We start from the raw sequence: 21,300 nt of genomic DNA, 5'->3' as shown, positions 1-21,300 counted from the left end.
CTTTTGATGCTATTCCATAGATTCTATAAGCTTTCTTTGTTCTATTTCATTCTTTTTTCCTATTTTCTCCTTTGGCTGTATTTTCAAGGAGCCTGTTTTCAAGCTCTTGATTCCTTCTTCTGCTTTATTAACTTCTGCTGTTTATGCTTTCTATTGCATTTAAAAAAAATTCATTCATTTGTATTTTTCAGTTCCAGATTTTTTTGTTGTTGCAATCTCTCTGTTAAATTGCTGAATTTTTTCTCTATGTTTTCTTAAAATTCACTGAGCTTCCTTAACACAGCTATTTTGAATCACTTGTCCAACAGATCATATATTTCCATCTCTTTAGGGTCCCTCATTGGTGTCATGTTTTGTCCATTAGGTGAGGTCATACTTCCAAGATTGTTCTTAATGCTTGTGGATGTATGTCAATCTCTTTACATTGAAGAATTAGATATTTATTCTAGTCTTTGCAATCTGGCTTTGTTTGTGCTCATCCTTCAGTTGGCCTGTCCAGAAATCTGTGCAATCTAACCTGTTGTCAGAGTCTGTGACTGCTGCAGCTATTTCAACACTAGAGGGTATCCTAATCTAGGGTTCTCTGTAAGTCTTGTGAAGGCTTAGAGGTTGGGATGGTACTCCAGCTTGGTTGGACCTAGAGAAGAGTCAAGGAGGGTACTGGAGCTGTATGGGAAAGATGGGTAGGAACCTGAGTTCAGACGCCTGTCTCACTGGTCCATATGGCTTTGTGTTTTTTGACAGATCCCTGCATAAGTGGGACAATTTCCTGGCTATAGTGAGAGGAGCTGTGGAACAGATGTTGGCAACCCTGCCTACAGTGTTCCAGACATGTGTGCTTCCCAGCAGTTTCCTGTATGGCCAGGGCAGTTCTCTTACTGCAGTTTAAGTGGAACTAAAGCCAAGACTGGGCCCCCTCAGGATCCACTGTGGCACAGATGCTGGTGAGCTCACCCCAGTAGCCCAGATGTGTGTACTTCCCAACTAATTTCCTGCATGGGTGGGGGAGTTTCCCAACTGTAGCAAGAGGGGTGAAAGCTGAGACTGGGCCCCCTCTGGATCTGCTGTGGGATGGAATCTTCTTGGCCATCACAGAGGTTCCTATGGACAGGCAATTCCTGGTCTGTGAGGTATGAGTGAGTTTCCCTCTGGGTCCTTGTGCAAGCTTTAATAAGCTGGGCCTGCAGCTGTCGGGGGGCTGGAGCCAAACTGCCAGATAACTTTCAGATCCGCTGGCAAGACCAGTGTCAGCAGGCAGACAAAACTTTCTGCAGAGGCACGAAGGTGCATGATTTCTCCTGGACCCATTGACAGATGGTTTTGGTTGCAGGCTCAAAGCCAAATAGGGCTGAAGCCAAGCCCTTTGAGGAACAAAGTTGTTTACAGATTTGAACCTAAGAGCATGCTCAAGTTTGCTACCTGGGTGCTGTTCTACACTCTTAAAACAGCCTTCTTAGGTCTTGGGCTCTGCCAGTGTTTTATAACCTCCTACCTGAATCTCAAGGCTCCTGCAGAGAGACTTTTTTCCTGTGGATGGCTGCAGAATTCTTATTGTTGTTAGGGGGATATGAGCAGGTTATCTCCTATTCTGCCATCTTGTTTTATGTATTATTTTTTAGAGACAGTATCTCGCTATGTTGCCCAGGCTGGAGTGCAGTTGCTATTTACAGGCACGATCCCATGACTGATCAGCATCAGAGTTTTGACCTGCTCCAACTCCAATCTTGGCCAGTTCACCCCTCCTTAGGCAACCTCGTGGTCCCCTGCTCCTGGGACGTCACTATATTGATTCCAAATTTAGTGTGGACACCTGATTGGCATAACACACTACAGCCCAGAACTCCTGTGCTCAAGTAATCCCCCTGCCTCAGCCTTCGAAGTAGCTAGGAGTACAGGCATGTGCCACTGTGCCTGGCTCTGCCATCTTGTTGATGTCACTTGAGAGTGAACTGGACTTCTTGCCTCCATCCAGTCCTCTATGCCCCTACTGCCCAGCTGTACAAGGCCACCTGTACAAGGTAGCCAGAGTGATCTTTTGAAACATATTAATTGCACCATGTTGCTTTTCTGCTTAAAACTCACCAAAGCTTTTCTCTTAACACTTGGAATAAATTCAAACTCTGCTGAGCCTCGAGGCCTTGTGTGGTCTGGCCCCTGGCTCACTCTCCATTGTCACCCAGCAACATACTTGCTGTACTCTGGTCATACTGCCCTTTGTTTGGCCCCTCATATTCAAAAGACTCCCATCCTTATCACATGCTTCTCTTTCCCCTGATCAATGCATCAGCCCCTATTCATCCTTCAGGCCTCATCCTAATCATTACATTTTTAGTATTCAGCCGTAAGACTCAGAGCCTCATGTAGCTCTCATAGCAGCAGAACTATGGCGTCTGTTTGCCTCTTCTATTGTCTTTTTTCCCCTACACCATAAGCTCCATGAAAGCAAAGGAATCTTTTAGTTCTTTGGTGTAGCATTGTATCTCCAGTGCTCAGCATGGAGTAGGCCCTCATTAGTAAATGAATGCATAAATAGTCTGTCTTATAACCTGGCATCTCCATGCACATTGGATTTTGGACAGTGGGAAGAATTGTCAGGCTCAGGAGAATCCAAAACTGCTTACGGTCCAAAGTGTCTGGAGTCATGGCATCAAACCAAGTATTCAGGATGGCTGCTTCCTTTTCTAACATCCCTAAACTGAAGAACCCAGCGAAGCTATCCCAAGTTCAGGATCATCTAGTGAAGCCCAAAGCCTTCCCACAAAAGTTCCACACACCTAAGACTCCTTCTTCCCTGTTCTCTTTTAATTGACATTTTTCTTTTTCTTTTTTTTTTTGTTGTTGTTTATAGCAGCCTACCTTGAACGATAGTCCCTACATCCCCGCCTACTGAATGACGATACCAAAGAAAGAGTTTGCTGCTTAATAGCCAGCAACTGTCATTTTTGGAATAACTGGAGAGCTAGGGGAAGAAGTTCAAAGTGTGACTTAATCCCAATGCTTCATTTGCATGTGATTCACCAGATAGGAACTTGAGGGCAAGGCAATCCTCCCTACCTTCAATTTGGAACTGGCTCAGGTGAAGCTGGGCCTCTATCCAGGAAAGTTACATTTTCCCAGCTCCATACTAAACGCAGGGAGCTGGAATTATTAGAGAGGCCAGGGCTGGGAATGAGAGCCTTTTCTCTTTCACTGACCATCTCCACAACTTGGTGAGTCACCTGCCTAGCTGGGCCTCTGTCTTCCTGCTCTGTATAATAGGTGAGACTTAACCCTCCTTCACTGTGAGAAACCAACACTTTCAAAACTAGAACGACTCTTAGTCCATTTCTTTCCTTTGACTGATACAAGCTGCTGGAATTAAAATGGTACAGGGGAAAGCACTTGGAAAAGTTCTGTTGAAACACAAAGCATTACTTTTTATGATGATGATTATCCTCCCAGGGAGCCACAGGGCAAAGCAGCACTTTTCTTGGCAGGGAAGAAACAGCTGTGATATGAAGTCCTTGGAGGTCTGTCTGCCTAGTCACCTGAATTTTATTAGCCTTGCAACTTGGCATGGCTTTTCCCAAACCCCCCTGGGTATTTGAGGATTTTTTTTTTTTTTCCTGCAGAATTGGCTATAACTTATGTGGCTTGTTGAATCTATTATCTTACTTCAACCTTATTTACAGCCCTGTAAAATGGATGGGAGACATAGGAATATTCTGATCTTGGAGATAAGAGAACTGTAATTCAGAGACCTAAGATGACTAGCCCAGAGTCACACAGTAAGGCAATGACAGAGCTGGGACTAGAAACTGGGATTTCATATTTCTTATCCAGCACTTTAGCTACTGCAGGACACTACCTCCCTCACCTAATTCTGATTAATTTATGGGTGGGCATGGACTTCTTTAACTCATGACTCCTGTGATGTTGGATCTCAGCAGCACTGACTTCTTCAAAGCCCAGTGGAATCTTTGGTCAGCAGTCTGACCACCAGTATCTGATATAATTGGATTTTTATTCCATTGTTGTATTGTATTCCTGCTTGTATTTGTATTCCATTGTTGCATAACACAATGACACAAACACAGCAGCTTATAACTACATTCATGTATTATCTCACAGTTCTGTAGATTAGAGGTCTGTCTTAGGGTGGCTAGATTCTCTGCTCAGGGTCTCACTAGGCTGAAGCCAAGGCATTAGCTGGAGCTGTGGTTCTTATCTCTTCCAAGCTCACTGGTTGTTGGCAGAATTCATCTCCTTGTGGTTATAGGATTGAGGTCACTGTTTCCTTGCTGGCTGTCATCTTCTAGAGGTTGCTGCATTTCTCATCACTTGACTTCCTCCATCTTTAAGCCCACAATAGGGTGTCAAATCCTTCTCATTTTTTGAATCTCTCTAACCTCCACTAGCTGGAGATGACTTCTTGCTTATTAAGAGTTCACCTGATTGGGCCAGACCCACCTAGATAATCTCTGTGTCTTAAAGCGAACTGATTGAGATTTTAATTGCCTCTATAAAATCTCTTCATAGCATTACATAGATTAGTGTTTGGTTGAAGAACCAGGAGACAGGAATCTCTAGGATTGTGAGTACCATACTATTTATTCATTTACTTTGCAAGCATTTCCTATATGGCAGACACTGCTGGTCACTGGGGAGATAAAAGTGAATACGCCATGGTCTCTCCCTTCCATGGGCTCACAGTCTGATAGAGAAGATAGGAAGGCAGTGGAGCCTACTGATTAAAAAACATATAATTTAATGTTAGACACCATGGATTTTCTGCAAAGTGCTCAGCACAGTACTGTTAGCTCACAGTATATTTAACACTCTGTTAAGCCATCATCATCATCTTGTGTAAATATCATAGACAATAATTATTCTACTATCTTAGTTACATGACAAGTAAGAAAGTAGCATGGAAGGAACACAGAAGGGCTTGCTAATTACTCTGCTAGCAGAGGTCAGGAAAATTTACCAGAAGAGGAGATATTGTGCTAGATTTTGAAGTAGGAGTGGGAGATCACCAAGCAGACAGGTGCAGGGGTGGGAGAATGCCAGGAGATAGATATAAAATAGAAGAGGTGAGTAAGATTTCACCTCCTCTGTAAACTTCCCCAACTTCTGCCAGCATAGTTCTGAGCCACCCCTTCTGTATTCCCATTAAACCACTATCATTCTTCCATTACAATATAATCACTCAGCTGTATTGATTTAAGGTGTTACTATCATGATTGTTTATGGTATTTATTGATTAACAATGATGATGATGGGTGAAAAGTACTGCAGAGCCCACAGAAATGGGAAGGGGCAGGCTGACTGCTGAGATCCAAGTGATAGCATTAAGTGATCCACAGGAGCAGGGGCTGTGGGAGAGGAAAGATGCTCAATGGACAGTTCACGCCTTCTGGGTAAATGAATTCGGACATGGTCTGGGAGTAAGGTGCTGGAAGCAGGCTGTCTCTTTTTGCAAAGGATCTTTTTTCCTTTTGTTAACAAAATAGTATATGTATCGTTTAGGGCACAACTTGATGCTAACGGAAGATAGTAAGGATCTGATGGGACCATTCTCTGGGTTTCCGATAGTTAGGCATTTCTTGTTCTGGTTATTGATTAGGATTCATTTTAGGCCTTTAAATGTGTGCTTCTAATCTCACAGTTTAGATTTGTTGCTTTTAAACAGAGGCCAGCAAACTTTTTCTGTCAAAGTCCAGGTAGTGAATATTTCAGGCTTGTGGGTCTTATGGTCTTTGTTGCACTACTCATCTTTGCTGTTGCAGAGTGAAAAGTAGCCATAGACAATATGTAAGCGCAAGTGCACGGCTGTGTTCCAGTAACACTTGAATGCCAAAACAGGCGGCAGGCTGGATTTGGCCTGGGGGCCATAGTTTGCTGACTCCTGCTCTCAATCTCTACAGCGAATATCAGAGACCTTTGATCTAGGCTAATATGCAACAGTAGTTGACATATTTTAAAAACCATCTATCCAGTTATTAGTTCTTCTGCACAAACACCCAGAAAACCTACTGCCATTACTTGTTTGAAAATTATTATTGTGTGATCCTTAGAGAGAAAGCAGAGGGCACTGTCATTGTTTGTCAAGAGAATGGGCTCAGGGTTCAGATGAAGCTGAAGGGCATCCTGCCTTGTTTCTTATTGGTTGTATGACTTTGGGCAAATCGCTACATCTCTTTGTGCTTACTTCTCCTTCTCTTTTTTTTTTTTTGACAGAGTCTCGCTCTTGTTGTCCAGGCTGGAGTGCAGTGGCGTGATCTTGGCTCACTGCAACCTCTGCCTCCCAGGCTCAAGCGATTCTCCTGCCTCAGCCTCCCAAGTAGCTGGGATTACAGGTGTGCGCCACCACGCCTAGCTAATTTTTTTGTACTTTTAGTAGAGACGGGGTTTCATCATCTTTGGCCAGGATGGTCTCGATCTCCTGACCTCGTGATCCGGCTGCCTCAGCCTCTCAAAGTGCTGGGATTACAGGCATAAGCCACCATGCCCGGTCTGTTCTTAGTTCTTTACAAAATGGAGTAATGGTTATACTCATCTTACAGGTATTCTTAAGAATTAAAAAGAAAAATACTAATAAAGCAGGTAGCAAAGTGGCTGGAAGAGTTACTCTCTGCCCTTCAGGATGGAGGTATGCACACAGTGTGAGGAGCAGCAACCTGGGTATAGGGGCAGGGGGAGCAGACACTAAGGCAGGGGGCCTTCAGGAAAGCAGACACTTGGGGCCTGTGTAGGGAGTGGAAAGTTATTAAGTAGCAATCAACTCTTGATCCCAGCAGCCTCCCCTCTAGGACATCTCTGACAAGGAGTTGGATATGGACATTCTTCTTTATTTCAAAAACACATCGTGTCATCCCCAAGAGGAAGGGGACAGAAGGGACACCTCCTGTGTGCCTTCATTCAACTGAGCTCAAGAGGTCACTGAGTGCAACCTATTTCCCTTTGTCCTCTTCTTCAAATGGCTATTTATAAAAAGGAATGAAAACGGGCATAAAGGCACAGGCTCAGATGGCCTGTCTCTAAATTACTGGGAGAAAAAAGTCCATCTTGACTAATTACTGAGCTGAGCTGTGTTCAGAGAGAGGCTCACTTGATACTGGGCATGGAGGTTCCTAGACCAGGGTAATTAGCGCTGGCCAAATGCAACAATTCCACTGATGAGGCCACTTCATCCAAGATGCTGCGTCTGAGTGGCAAATCATCCCATTTGTCACCAGCTGCAAATCACTCAGCTCTTCCCTGGCAGAGCTGGAGTGATTCATTTTAATTGCCCCAGCTGCCGGTCACTGTGTTCCAGCACTCCAGATGGGGGAGGGCCCTGGACTCTGGGGGTGAGTCTCAGGGTTGGAAGGCTGGAGGTTAGACAACAAGCTCTAAGGAAAGCCCAGTACTCTGTAAGCTGGTGTACTATTCTAGCACTTGCAGGGCTATATTTCAAAGAGAATCATCCTTTGTTCCTATTTTTTTTTCCAGTTAGGTAGGCTATGGGAGTGTAGTGTGGGCAGTTTGCAAAAAGTGGGTGTAGATTCATTCATTTATTCATTCATTCATTCTTTGGTTCACTCTCTGATATAGTTTGGATGTTTGTCCCTCCAAATCTCATGTTCAAATTTGATCCCCAGTGTTGGAGGTGGGGCCTGGTGGAAGGTGTTTGGGTCATGGGGGTGGATCCCTCATGAAGGGTTTGATGCCCTCTTCCTGGTAATGAGTGATTTCTTGCTCTATTAGTTCCCACAAGATCTGACTGTTAAAAAGAGCCTGGCATCTTCCTCTCTCTTTCTCCCTCTCTCTCCATGTGATCTGCACATGCCAGCTCCCCCTTGCCTTCCTCCATGAGTGGGAGCAGCCTGAGGCCCTCATCAGAAGCAGATGCTGGCACCATGCTTCTTGTACAGCCTACAGAAACGTGAGCTAAATAAACTTCTTTTCTTTATAAATTACCCAGCCAGGGGTAAGCCTTTATAGCAACACAAATGGAATAGGACTCTCTCTAAGCCTCAGTTTTCATACCTGAAAAAGGGAGATAATGAATCCCATCTCATGACTTGTGAAGTTAGTAAGTCACATCTCACACTTAGCACAGACACGGCAGAGCTAAAGATGTTACTCATGATGATGATGACAATGATTTCTTCTGAAAACACTTCTCTTAGCTTCTAGGCCCCACTCTCTCCTGGGTCTCCTCCTGCCTCACAGGTTGGCTTATCTTTGCTGGTTGTCTCCGTTGCTGGTTTCTTCTTTCTGCTTAATCTTGAGCTATTGCTGTGCCCAAAGCTCAAGCCTCAGCCCTCTTCTTATCCCTGTCTACAGTCTTGCTCTCATGATCTCCTCCGGACACATGGCCTGTATGCACAGAGGCTGAAAACTCCCCAATTTAGATCTCTATCCCCTATCCTGTTTTTTAAATGTATATATTTAACTGCCTACTTGGTACCTTAGACCTGAAGTATCCAATACAAAATTCTCAATGAACCCTCACAAAAAATGTGCAAATAAATAGAAGACTCATTCTTCTCCATTTTCCTCATCTCAGGAAATGGCACCACTGTCCACCCTGCTATTCGAGCCTAACACCAGGGAGTCATTTCTGACTTGTCTCTTTCCGTCACCCACACATCCAGCCCATCCAGTCCAATCATCCCCTCATCTTCATAGGCAGCATTCCAGATAGTAGATCCTAGCATAACATTTCCTTGCCTCTTCTCTTGTCCTTATACAATCCATGTTCACACAAGAGCCAGAGAGATCTTTTTAAACTATAAGTAGGACCATGTTGTTCCCACCCCACTTAAAATCTGTCCCACTTAGAAGACAAAATCCAGATATTCTACCAAGGCACTCCCTGAGCCAGCCCGCCTCTTGTCTCCTCTTGTACTGTCTTTTCCTCCATGCTATGTTCCAGCCACTTTGATCTTCTTGTTTCTAGAAAACACCGAAGTCTTTCCCACCTCAAGACCTTTGCAATTTTTGTTGATCCCCTTACCTGGAACTCACTTCCCTGAAATTGTCTCAAACCTGCCTCCTACTACCCTTCAGGTTTCAATTCGAATGTCACCTCTTCATATGCACCACTCTAAGTATCATTACCTCCATCACCCTTCTTGTCTCTTATTTTTTTCATTTCTTTCATAGCACTTATCAAAGTATATGTGATCTTTATATAATGACATATTTACCGATTGACTTGTTTATTCATTTATTATCTATCTCCCTCCACTAATGTGTAACTTCGGCGAGGGCAGGGGTCTTATCAATGTCATTCACTGCTACACCCTCAGCACTAGCACAGTGCCTGGCACACAATAGGTGCTCAGTGAACATACACTGAATAAATGAATGATTACACAAATGTTTACTGAGGACTGACTACGCACCAAGCGTGATGGGAAATACTTAAGAGAAAATCAATTTAATAGAAGAGAAGTGACCCACACAGAAACAACTATGATAGTTGTGCTGCAGTGAACAGCATGGATGGTCACTGATTAAGTGCTAAGGACATGCAGAGGTGGGAAAGGCTACACCCCACTGGGAAAACTTTGGAAAGGTTTCATGGAAAGAGATGTCATGTAACTGGGCTCTGCAGGGCAGGCTGGCTTTGAGCTTTCTGAAACAGAAAGAAAGGCATTTCTTGGAGCAGGAACAGCCTATACTATGGTGTGGAAGCTTGGACAAGAATGTGAACAAGCAACAATTTCACTTTGCCCCAAACATATTCACCATCATAGCCACTGTTCTCTGAGAGCCAACTCTGAGCTGGAAGCTATGGAAGACACTTGACATTTATCTAATTCCCATCTCTTTCTTTGGGCCAGGTGAGTGTATCCCCTGACAGAGTTTGGATGTTCGTCTCATCCAAATCTCATGTTGAAAGGTGATTGTCAATGTTGGAGGTGGGGCCTGGTGGGAAGTGTTTGTCATGGGGGCAAATCCCTTATGAATGACTTGGTGCCCTCCCTATGGTAATGAGTGAGTTCTTGCTCTGTCAGTTCACGCAACTGCTGGTTGTTTAAACGAGCTTGGCACTTCCTCCTCCCTCTTGCCCCCTGTCTTACCATGTGACACGCTGCTCCTCTTTGCCTTCTGCCATGAGTAAAAGCTTCCTGAGGCCTCATCAGAAGAGCTGTGCAGATGCTGGTGCCATGCTTGTATAGCCTGCAGAACTGTGAGCCAAATAAACCTCTTTTCTTTAGGAATTACCTAGCCTCAGTTGTTCCTTTATAGTGATGCAAAACAAACTAACACATCCCCTTTTGTTAAAAGAGGAAACAGATTCAGAGTGAATAAATAATTTATTTAAGGTCACAGAACAAGTGAGGGGGTTGAAATGTGAGCCCAGAGCCATCTGATTCCACTCATGTGATTTTCACTGTGCTCAGAAGGGGTCCAGCTTAGACCAGGGTCACCACCCTCCTTTCTCGAGATTTACCTTCTCAGGTCTCAAGCACCACTTACCACAGTTCCTAGACACAAAAGAATATTTGGCAACACACTCTTGTTATAAATGGGACTTCCTCCCATTTCCTCCTGTGTATTTTTGGGCTTAAGTTCTTAGAAGAAGCTATTCTCTTTTTATAGCTGCCTGCCGGACGGCCCATAATACCAAAACATATGGTTTCTCTGCATCCAGAGGCCCCCACCCCCAGAGCTCTTACTATCTGCTGATCCATCAGCTCATTTTCAGAGGTGAGATGGGCTCCAAGGGCCTGGGTCTCTGCCTCAGTGGGCCAGGTGTGGGCCTGCATTGTCATCTGTGGCCAAACATATCTCTGGCATTTGAAGTTCTTAGGGCTGGGAACATATTTAAATGTGGGATGTTGTGGGCTTTTTAAAAATATACCCCGACCCATAAGCAAATGGGAGATAAAATAACAATATGTGCTTCTGCTTTAATTAACGTTTGTTAACTCCAGCACAAGGCACATATTAAAAGGAGCGATTTTACTTAAAATAACCCATTGAAAATCCCCATTTGCCAGGTATTTTTTCACCCTACTCAGTTCCCTGCACACTCAGTCCCTCCCTCCCACATATCCCCAACTGAGCTAGCAGAACAGCAGTCGGAGGCAGGAAACAGTCTCTCTTCCTCTCTTTACCCAGAAACTCCCCAGCCAATTCTTCAAAGGGACACTCAGCTCTTTCCGAGGCAGTAAAGAGAATTATTAAGTGGAAGTTCAGCAGCCCCACAGACTTCGTACCCCTGCCCCCTGCCATTTGTTAACTTGTGTGATTTTGGGCAAGTCATTTCACATCTCTGAGCCTCGGTTTCACCTAGCTGTGAAATGGGGATACCTAGAAAATGGGGATAAGAACAGGAACAACCTAAAAGGGCTGTCATGAGGACAAGCACAATGTGCTTATCTGGACAAGTGTAGATGCCTGGTAGAAGCAGTTACCACTCTCAGAAGTGAAAGATGACATGGGAAAAATGGACCATATGAGGTGAAGTGAAAAAAATCAGATTGTAAAACAGAATACACTATATGACCCCATTTAAAAACTCAACCTTGGCAGAGATAAGTGTCTGGAAGTATGTAAACCAAGATGTTTAAGATGTTCTTCCATGAGTCATCTATAAATGTAAGATGCCTGCATTATGGGCTTTATTTTTTTTTCCTTACCTTTTTACTTTGATTTCTTAATTTCCTAAGTGAGTGAATACCTATAATTTCTTTTTCTTTTCTTTTTTTTTTTTTTTTTGAGACAGAGTTTTGCTTTTGTTGCCCAGGCTGGAGTGCAGTGGTGTGAACTGAGCTCACTGTAACCTCTGCCTCCTGGGCTCAAGCAATTCTCCTGCCTCAGCCTCCCTAGTAGCTAAGATTACAGGCATGCACAACCACACCCAGCTAATTTTTTGTATCTTTAGTAGAGACGGGGTTTCACCACGCTGGCCAGGCTTGTCTCAAACTCCTGACCTCAGGTGACCCACTCACCTTGGCCTCCCAAAGTGCTGGGATTATAGGTGTCAGCCACCATGCCCAGTCTATTTTTTTTTTTTTTTGTAATTTCTAACTTGATGGGAGGCATACAGTCAGGAAGAGAGAAGGAAGGGACCAACATAAACATGACAGTGAATGAAAGCCTCTCTGAAGGAGTGATATTTAAGCGGAGAGCCGAAGGTTGAGAATAATGTAGACGTGAGAAAAATCTAGAGGAACACACTCTAGACAGTGGAAACAGGAAGAGCAAAGGTTCTGAAGCAGGAAAAGCCTTCATGTGTTCAAGATGATTGGCAGCACAGGATGAGTCTGGAGAGTGAAGGAAGGACTAAGTCAAGTATTGCCTCTGAAGATAGGGTATGGACTCTGGATTGAATGATTTAAAGTCCAGCTCCAAGTGCCACCTTCTCCGAGAAGCCTGCTTGGCTGCTGCTTCCTATGCTCACCTCTCATTTCTCTGAACAACTCTACTTTTCCTGTTGGTAGCACTCCTTGCTTTCCTCCTATTCACTGTTAGCACTACACTAAATTATTAAATCATTAAAGGATTTTATATTTCTTCATAATTCTCTAGAACCTAATAACTGTACAGTCTCAATATTTGTTGAGTGAATGTGAAAATCCATAAGTAGGAAATTTGTAATGCTTTCCTCTGTAGGGAAAATACTTCTTAAGCTAATTAATAGCAAAAACGTGATTGCACAAGGGATCATTTATTCTGAGTGAATAAACTGATTTCAAACACTTGAGGAGCACGCATTTTTGAGAAAGTGGAATCGAAATACATCCATAATTCTTACAGGGTCATTAAATCATGTTTCCTCAGAATCTTTACTCAGGAAAGCATTTGTTATAGAGCAAATTATTGCACAAAGTTAAAATAACAAACTTTTTTCTTTAAAGTATTATAAAAGACTAATGTTCTCACAGATCTAGACAGGTTTCCACTCTTGGTGAACTGTTGCCATAAATTTGCCTGAATTATTATTGATAAGAAATGCCAACTTTGTATCTCTCCCCCTTTTTCTCAGGGGTCCTCACTCAGAATGCCCTCCCTCTAACAAGGAGATAACTGGAAACACAGGCGGCTCTGGGCCTGCTCTGAGTTGGAAGAGGCACCAAGGAACCTTCAACTTCATCCTCACCCTCAGGAAATGGGAATTGTTCTTCCCCAGTTCTCAAAGAGGGGAAGCAGCCCTTCCTAGCTGGGACATGATATTATGTTCATCACTAGGACCTGGGCCCTGTGTCCAGCTCTGCCATTGGACCTTAACCTCTGTGCTCCTCATATGTCCAATGAGCATGAGATTATCCACCCCGTTATGCATAGGATGTGCAGTAGGCAGAATTCTAAGATCGCCCCATGACCTCCGCCCCCTGGTGTTACTGCTATGATTATATGTTCCATTGCAAAAGGGATTTTGCTTTTGACCATGTAATTACATTTATTAATCAGTTGAACTTCAGACAGGAACATTATCTGGGCGTACCTAATCTATGACATGAGTCTTTTAAAAGAAGAATTTTCTCCATCTGGAGGAAGAAGAGGAAGACAGAGCGATTTGAAGTGAGAGGGATTTAATTTGAGGGAGGGTCCTATCACTGAGTTGGAGTGGCCGTGGGCAAGTATCTGAGATGGCCTCAAGAAACTGAGAGTGGTCCCCAGTGGCAGCCAGCAAGAAAATGGGGATTTCAGTCTTATAACTACAAGAAACTGAATTTTGCTAATAAAAGAAAGGAGTTTGGAAGAGAACCCCAAGCTCCAGAGGAGAGCTCAGCAGGCTGACGTCTTAATTCCAGTCTTATGAGAACCTGAGCAGAGAATCAAGTTACAGCCTACTGGACTTCTGACCTATAGAACCATGAGGTAATATATGGGTGTTGTCAAAGCTACTAAGTTTGTGGTTATTCGTTACACAGCAATGGAAAACTAATGTATGGTGACTGACAATCATTACACAATACTCCTTTAAGCCATTTTTTTGTGTCTGCCATTTGACGATGTCTGCAATAAATTCCTAATCTATCATTTTAGCCTCGCTCTCCACTTTTCTCCTCTCTATTTTCTGGGTGAAGAGGCAGTTAAGAATAAAGGCTCACTTTCAGGCTGCTTGGGATCAAAAGCCATTCTGCCAAGAACTGGGTGGTGTCCTTGGACAAGTTACCTAAGCACACTAAGCTTCAGTTTCCTCACCCACAAAGTAAGGTGTGATGGGCAGAAAATTTGCCTCCCAAAAACATCTATACTCTAATCCCTAGAACTTGAGAATATGTGACATTACAAGGCAAAGAGACCATTCAGACAGAATTAAGGTTAGGGATCTTAAAATAGGAAGATTTTCCAGGTGGACTCAATGCAATCATGTTGGACCTTAAGATTGAAAGAGGAAGGCAGAAGAGTTGCTCAAGGAGTAAGAGAGAAGAAGACATAGGAAAGATATAAAGCATGAGAGAGGGTTGATCTTCCATTGCTGGCTTGGAGAAGAGCAAAAGGGGGCCACAAGTCGAAGACTAAGGGTATCCTCTAGAAGCAGGAAAGAGTCCTTAGCTGAGAACCATGAAAGAAACCAAGATCTTAGTCTCACAAACACAGGAGGTGGATTTTGCCAACAACCTGAATGAGAAAAACACCATACTCTCCCCAGAGGTCCCAGAAACAAATATCACCCTGCCCACACCTTTATTTTAGCCCTGCAAAGCCCATACTGGACTTTTGAGCTACAGAACTGTAAGATAATATATTTGTTTTGTTTTAAGCTGCTGTAAGATTTAAGTTCTTTTATGGCAGTGATGGAAAATGAATAAGTACAGGTAAATCACACAGGACAGCGACCGACAGAGTGAGTGGTAACCTATGCTACTTCTCGTGACTATTGTTAGTCATCCACCGCCCTGTCCATTCTGAGTACTTTCCTTCCTGCACACTCCTACCTTCTTCTTATCTTGCTTCCCCATATGTGACTTTAGACATTCTTCCTCACTTCAAAATCCATCTCCAATGACAACTTCTTCAAGAAGTTTTTCTGGACCCCCTCAGCCAGGTGCAATCTCTTCCAAAGCAACATATTTTTTTTTCGTATCTTTGCTAGCTATTATATTTACTTAAACTTTAGGTTGTATAAAGGGGTTTCTCTGTTAAATTCTGTATGCTGTGATATGCTATGCAGTGATAACAAACAGCCTGCAAATCCCCAGATCTTGGCTTAACACACTAGGCATATTTCCTCTTTTTCTTTTTTCTTTTTTTTAAAAAGCTTTAGTTTTATACGTTAAGAATGCTTAACATGAGATTTATCCTCTTACAAAATGTTTTCAGTGCACAGTATTGTTGACTATAGGTACAATGCTATGCATCAGCTCTCTAGAGCTTACTCATCTTGCTTAACTGAAATTTTATGCTTGCTGATTAGTAACTCCTCATTTCCCCCTGCCTCAGTCCCTGGCAACCACCATTCCACTCTTTAATTCTATGCATTTGACTATTGTAGATATCTCATATAAGTGGAACCATGCGGTATTTGTCCTTCTGTGACTGGCTTATTTCACTTAGCATAATGTCCTCAAGGTTCATCCATGTTGTTGTATATTAGAGAATTTCCTTTTTTAAGCCTAAAAAATATTCCACTGTATATGTACACCACATTTTCTTTATCTATTCATCTGTCAATGTACATTTAGGTTATTTCCATATTTTGGCAACTGTGAATAGGGCTGTAATAAATATGAGAGTGCTAATATATATTCAAAATTCTGATTTCAATTATATTGTATAAGTACCCCTAGAAGTGGGATTGCTGGATAATATGGTAGTTTTATTTTTAATTTTCTGAGGAACCTCCATATTGTTTTCCATAGTGGCTGAACCATTTTTCATTCTCACTCACAGTGTATAAGAATTCCAATTTCTGGCCGGGAGCGGCGGCTCACGCCTGTAATCCCAGCACTTTGGGAGGCCGAGGCGGGCGGATCACAAGGTCAGGAGATCGAGTCCATCCTGGCTAACACGGTGAAACCATCTCTACTAAAAATACAAAAAATTAGCTGGGAGTGGTGGCAGGTGCCTGTAGTCCCAGCTACTTGGGAGGCTGAGGCAGGAGAATGGCGTGAACCCAGGAGGCAGAGCTTGCAGTGAGAAGAGATTGTGCCACTGCACTCCAGCCTGGGCGACAGAGTGAGACTCCATCTCAAAAAAAAAAAAAAAAAAAAAAAAAGCCAATTTCTTCACATCCCTGCGAAGACTTGTTGTCTTTTCAGATGTATTTCTTGCTCAGGTTACGTATCCATGGCAGGCTGGTTGGAGGTTCTTGTCCTACCACACTTTCCTGGGGCTAAGAATGACAGAGAAACTGCCATCTGGAACATCCCCAATGACATACATACTGGCTCTTAAAGCTTCTTCTCAGTAGTGACACACATCACTTCTGTCCATAGTTCACTGGCCAGATGAAATACAATGCCTGCAACTAGCATCAGTATGGAAATGGACCAGCAATTTTGCCTTGTGCATAAAAGGAAGAGAGCTGGATATATCTGGTGGACAACTTTCATGACAACCACAAGTTCCTCTCCCACAGCAACTCCCTAGGAAGAAGTATTTTCCCCCAGTTGCCATTTTACAGATGAAGAGCTTGAGTCAGAAAAGATAGTGGTTGGCCACATTCCTCTAAGTGACAGGATTAGAACTTGGACCCAACTGTCCTTCTATCCTTCCTTCGTCCCTGCTGTGACTCTTTATGAAAGGCTACTATGTGCCTGACACTGTGCTGAGAGTGCAGCAGAGAACAGGCTCAGCTCAGTTCTGACCTCATGCATGCAGTCTGCTGCTGTGCCCAGTTCTCCATCTAGCCCTCCACACCTGTCTCCCTTATCTCACTCTGCCTACCTGGTTTATATGTGCTACCTGTTGTTGAAGCTGTTCTCCTCTTCCCCTGCACTAGATTGTAAGCAGCTGGAGGGTAGGGGTGAGATCTTCAACTTTGAATCCTTTGCAATCCCTAATACATTAGTCAGTCAACAAATGTTCCTTGGGCGGAACACAAAATTGAAAACAAAATTCACTTTAGATGCCAAACATTTGTTCTTCGCTTATATCCACCCATGTTTTCCCAAAACTAGTGTATCAATAGGGATTTGCATGTGCTTTGCCAGTTTATTATAGAGAACATTAGCAATCAGCATATATTTTAAAAAGATATTAATAAGATCATCAACAACACGTCTCATAAATCATAATGGAAATGGCTAGAGTACTTTCTTACTTTCTTTTTGTTTTCCAAGAGATTGCACTTTTTTCAGTGACTTTTACTGACAGTTCTAATTAGCAGCCATGAAAACTCAAGCTTTTAAAGCTATGGCAGATTAAAAAAGAATTTTCCAGAGATATCATAAATCTTCTTCCCATGAGAGATGTCATGTGTCTTACTGATGGGGTTTAAGTGAGAAAGGAAAGCCTGTGGGAAGGAGGATGAAGTTGAGAAAAGATTAAAGGGGGAGGACATGTCTCAGGTACTTGCCTGGTCTTCAGGGGCTGAGTGGATCACTTGTAATTTACTGTGAGTATGCTCTTGACCCAGTGGGAATGTTATGAAAAAGCCTATATTATTTTATATCTCACAGCTCTGAATCCTGTCTATAACCTAAAAGCTGAACCCTGGCGCAGATGGGAGCCTAGCCTGTCCTCAGTCAACATTGAGTCAGCTTTGATGCTGTCATTGACATTTATTCAACAGATATTTATCAGGAGGCTTCTATGTGCCAGGCCTTGTGCTAGTGACACTTTCCAGGCTTACCAGATGAGGGACTTTCTAAGCTGAGACCTGAAGAATGAGTTCGCCACAGAAAGTTTGGATGCTGGCGAAGGTTGTTACAGGCAGAGAAAATAACAAGAACCAAAGACCTTAGGAGTGAGAGTGAAAGAGATAAATGGTTCCCCCAGTGGAAGAATGGCAGAGGTGATACAATGAGATCCTTGGTGGGAAGGTGCAGGGCAGTGAGGAGTGAAGCCAAGCAGGGCCCTGGGTGCTAGAAGGAGTTTGCAGCAGCAAGGTGGTGAGGGATGGAGAGTAGAGCCAATTCACATTTTTTTTTTTTTTTGGAGAAATCCCTGCCTTGCAGAATGGAGAATGAATTAGGGTAAGGTGGAAACAAGAATGAAGGTATGGGCCAGGCGTGGTGGCTCACGCCTGTAATCCCAGCACTTTGGGAGGCCGAGGTGGGCGGGTCACCTGAGGTGGGGAGTTCGAGACCATCCTGGCTAACACGGTAAAACCCCGTCTCTACTAAAAATACAAAAATTAGCCAGACATGGTGGCACATGCCTGTAATCCCAGCTACTTGGTAGGCTAAGACAGGAAAATCACTTGAACCTGGGAGGCGGAGGTTGCGGTGAGCCGAGATCGCACCATTGCATTCCAGCCTGGGCAACAAGAGCAAAACGCCATCTCCAAAAAAAAAAAAAAAAAAAAAAAAGAAGGTATGGAGATGAACACGCAACATTATAGGAGCCCAGATCAGAGACGATTACCTGGATTACATCATGGCAGCAAGGGTAGAGGAAAAAATGAACAAACCCAAATAGGAGGTAGAATTTCTATTTGAAGATTGATTGGATGCAGGGGGTGAGGAATAGAGCTAACTAGTTTTTTGAGGGCTCCATATTTAAGTGACTATTTTGTTCCAGGAATTCTACAAGATGTTTATATTTATTCCTCATCTCACACTATGAGGGAAGTCATATTTAGCGCTATTTTATGAATGGGGAAACTGAAGCTTGGCAAGGTTAGGTGTATTTCCATTAACACACAGTCTGTGTCCAGAGTTCACCTTTTAACCCCGAGGATACCCTTTCCCTACTCTTGTCTCCCAGGTTTCTGGTTGGGGTGTCTCAGAAGAGAGTGGTGACATTTTCTGAGGAGGGAAGCACTAGAAGAGAAAACATTTTAGTAGGAGTTTTCCCAGAATAACTGATGGAGAACTGGCTACCAGACTTCCCTGGACAATGACATCCACAACCTTGCACTTCCCAACCTATAGGAATGTCCTACAGAAAGTTTCCTTTCTCTGCATCCTGTCTGGATGGGTTCTTGGTCTGTGTCTCTGTTTCTTTGTTGCTGTTCCTGGGGAGCTGGGTCTGGCCTGCTCCTGTCCCTCAGCCCCAGTTTAGCACCCTGGTGTGGATAGGGGCCCCTATGTATACCCTTCCTTTAGCCTCTTAGCAGTTAACTTTTAAATTAGCAATGGAAATCTTCCTGGGAATAAGAAATGGGGTAGGCCCTGGGAGAGTGAAAAATGCCTGAGATAAAGGAGGAGGCGAGGTACCTGGTATATTAGAGCAGTTGACTGGGGAGCAGCTGCATTAACCATGGACAAGGTACCTACTTCATTTCAAGTCTGTTTCCCCATCTGTATGTAAAACACGAGAAGGAATAATGCTTGCTTGCCTCATAGTTGTTGTAAGAATCAAATACAATAATAGATGACTGTATTCTGAAAATACGGACACTTTTTGCAAATGAAAGGGCTTAAAATTCTGATATAACAAGTTAGAATCAGACACAAGTACTGGAAGTTTGTCCTGATTATTTTACAGGTGAGGAAAACCAGGCTGAGGCTGAGAGATTAAATGACTTTTTCCAAAGTCACCCTCAAAATTAATGTTCTAGCCAGGTTTAGATGGCAAATCCTGACTGGCAAATCAAGCTGAGAGTTGTTTCCATCGTATTGCTTTGGAAGGATCACACAGTAATTGGCAATCACATTGACTGGGGTTTGACTCCAGTTGTGCCATTTACTAATTATGTGGTCTTGGCCAATTTATGTAATCTTTCTGAGCTCCAAATTGTTTTACATATGGAAAAATGGAGTATTCTTTTTTTTTTTTTTTTTTTTTTTTACCGGGGTTGCCAGACACGTCCCCAGAAAAATGGAGTATCCTTAATTGTTAACTCAAAAAGTTGTTATGAAGATGAGATGAGATTAACACTTTCAGGTACTGGATAAACAAGGTAGTGATTATTACTATGATAAGATAATATGTTACGCATTTACTTCATATCACCACATTCCCCGTCCACCCCAATTGAAGATTGACCTGAACTTTGAGGCTTACAGCCTAACCCAATACATCCCTGATCTTAATTTGTTCTTCTACATATTTTACTGATAGAACCAGGGTTTAGGCCAAAGAGAGCACCATTCTCTAATGATCCCAATATTTGTTCAAGTTCACCCTGAAAGTCCATTGCAGGATCTATCTTAGTTTGAAGCATGGTCAAGAGGTTGTGTGTGTACCGTGTATTTTATGAGTATTTTATGCAAATAACTGAGGAGGGGTGGAAGGAGAGATGGAGTTTGGCTGATGTAGGATTAGAGTGTCCACTATATTTTTTTCAGGGCAATCCTCATTCAGAGGTGTAAAAGCCTTGGAAAATTAAGAGAACCCAAAGGTACGATCTGATTTCACTCTAGGGAATTGTACTTTGAGCCATCAAAGATAACATTCAGGATCAGATCATGTCTCAAAGTTAAAGCATTAGAGAAGAATAAAAGCATTTTTGAATCCAGGCAGATGTCATTAAAATGAGTTCTGGGTTCAGCTACCCCCAAACACCCAGCGATCATACATAAGGCTAGAGGCTGAGCCTGTCTCCTTGATAAACAGGAACTATGAATCACTATCACAGTGGGTTTAATCACATCTTGCTTATAAGCAAAAGGCTCTTGCCTCTGCCCAGGTTCCCTTCCCAACTTTATTCTATGTGAATTTTAATTAAAGGTTTCAGTTGGTTAATGTTTCTTCTCTTCTCTTATGGAAATGATAACAGAGGGCATAAATACCAGCATATACATATGCATTTTGATAAAAAGGCATGGGAATTTGAGTTCAGACTCTTTATAGAAAGAATTATGTAACTCCTTTAATGGTAATACGTATTTATGGCATCGTTTTTGATACACTCCTTTAACTTGGTTTCTAAAACTCCAGACTTTCCTGTGTTTTTGTTACCTCACTGGCTGCTCCTTCTCAGTCCCTTCTGATGGCTCTTTATGACCTCTAAGTGTTCAAGGGCTCAGGGCTTGGCTCCCTCCTCTGCACTAGAGTCCCATGTAATCTTATTCAGTCCCATGGATTTAAATACTGTATGCTGATGATTCCTAAAATACTGAAGTCCAGTCTGGATCTTCTCCCTCACCTCCAGACTCATAAGCCTGTTCCATATTGCCTTTTGTATGTCTAATGGACATCTCAAACTTAACATGTTCGAAATTGAATTTTTGATTTCTCTCCATTCCATACACCTGTCACTCCACAAATGTTCCCCGTCTCAGTAAAATACATCACCATTCTTTGCGTTACTGAGAC

The 21,300-nt window shown here is 42.9% G+C and overlaps 1 protein-coding gene across 6 annotated transcripts in view; it reads right to left on the bottom strand.

The window, feature by feature from the left end:
* GRIA1 (glutamate ionotropic receptor AMPA type subunit 1) overlaps positions 1–21,300 on the bottom strand; it is a 322,677-nt gene that overhangs the window by 56,315 nt on the left and 245,062 nt on the right. The gene's annotated exons all lie outside the window — the stretch shown is intronic.

This window comes from Gorilla gorilla, chromosome 4 (genome assembly GCF_029281585.2).
Source record: "Gorilla gorilla gorilla isolate KB3781 chromosome 4, NHGRI_mGorGor1-v2.1_pri, whole genome shotgun sequence".
Taxonomy (NCBI): Eukaryota; Metazoa; Chordata; class Mammalia; order Primates; family Hominidae; genus Gorilla; species Gorilla gorilla.
This window is presented reverse-complemented; position numbering and strand designations above follow the sequence as displayed.